General features: G+C 41.4%; 1 long non-coding RNA gene across 1 annotated transcript in view; it reads left to right on the top strand.

Moving 5' to 3' along the window:
* Positions 1-746: 746 nt before the first annotated feature.
* The window catches only part of LOC138867013 (uncharacterized), a 736-nt gene continuing 205 nt past the window's right edge, over positions 747-1,277 (top strand). The window contains exons 1-2 of the long non-coding RNA XR_011399710.1: positions 747-803; positions 1,051-1,277. The exon at positions 1,051-1,277 is cut by the window's right edge and continues 205 nt beyond it. This is a non-coding gene — a long non-coding RNA (uncharacterized lncRNA). The remainder of the gene's footprint in view (positions 804-1,050) is intronic.

The raw sequence follows: 1,277 nt of genomic DNA, 5'->3' as shown, positions 1-1,277 counted from the left end.
TATATGACAGGGTGGACAATCCACTCTCTCGCGCACTCGGGACGACCATGGTTACGTAGAGTACCCGATAGATGACTAAAAGTAATCGATATGCGGCTAACCTAATTGATTTTGTTCAGATATTTTGGTCGCCCATTGTGTATTGAACAAATCTACGAAATTTAAGTTTAAGTTGTGAACAAAGTAACATTATCTAGTCTTTTGGTCAGGTGGATGACCAGATTCTTTGGATGTACGAACCCAACAGAGGTCCCGGGCCAAATGCGGGGACCAACGAAGGAGCTGCTGGAGTCCCACTCGGAGACCAGCTTAGGACTGTAATTGTCCACCCCTGAGTGTGTTTGTATGCATATAGATAATGTACATATGATGTATACGCATATATACTAAACATTTATTTATGTGTATATATGTATGTAATATGTATATGTGATGCATATATATACATGTATATACCAATTATATATACACACACATGTATACATACGCAAACACACACACACTTATACTGTATATAAACATATTATACAATATGTATATATACATAGATAATATAAATAAAATATATATACTAAATATGCATATATAGAATATAGATAGCTATATATGTGCGAGTAGAGAGTAACTCCAAAAATGAGTCAAGAATCGAGTCGGCCAAGAGCGTGAAGGTCGAGTCCCGCTTCCGTGTCCTTGCCCGGGACGCCGTGTCTTGCGCCGGAGAGCTCGACTGCAGGATATAAAAGCCTTTCTGGGTCGGCGTCTGGCACTCGCCTTCTCACGCCGACTGCAACATGATCAAGACAGTAAGTTCAGTTTCTCATTTTGTATTGGAATGTCATTCTGTGATAGAAAATATGAACAAATGTTGAAATATCATTATGAAATTTGCAATTACTAAGCTAGATTACCCTGCTTAGAGGATATTAGCTGAACATTTAGCATGGTAGTTTAGGATTTTGGAAGTAAGACTGACTGCATTTCGTGATTTGCTTGAAGTTGCTTTCTAAAATACCAGTCACCAGTCATTACAATCTAACTTGACTTTTTCAGGTAATTGTGCTGGTTTGCGCTGCCCTTCTTTTGGCATTTGCGGGAGCCAATCCTGACCCTGAACCTGGTTTTGGTGGACATGGATTCGGACACGGTGGGTTCGGCCATGGAGGATTCGGACACGGCGGATTCGGAGGCTTCGGACGTGGCGGATTCGGAGGATTCGGACACGGCGGATATGGTCGCTGAAGCAGTGCCTTAACTATGAGCATGGAGTTTGGAAGATG

The sequence above is a fragment of the Penaeus vannamei genome, chromosome 28, assembly GCF_042767895.1.
Source record: "Penaeus vannamei isolate JL-2024 chromosome 28, ASM4276789v1, whole genome shotgun sequence".
NCBI classification, from domain to species: Eukaryota; Metazoa; Arthropoda; class Malacostraca; order Decapoda; family Penaeidae; genus Penaeus; species Penaeus vannamei.
This window is presented reverse-complemented; position numbering and strand designations above follow the sequence as displayed.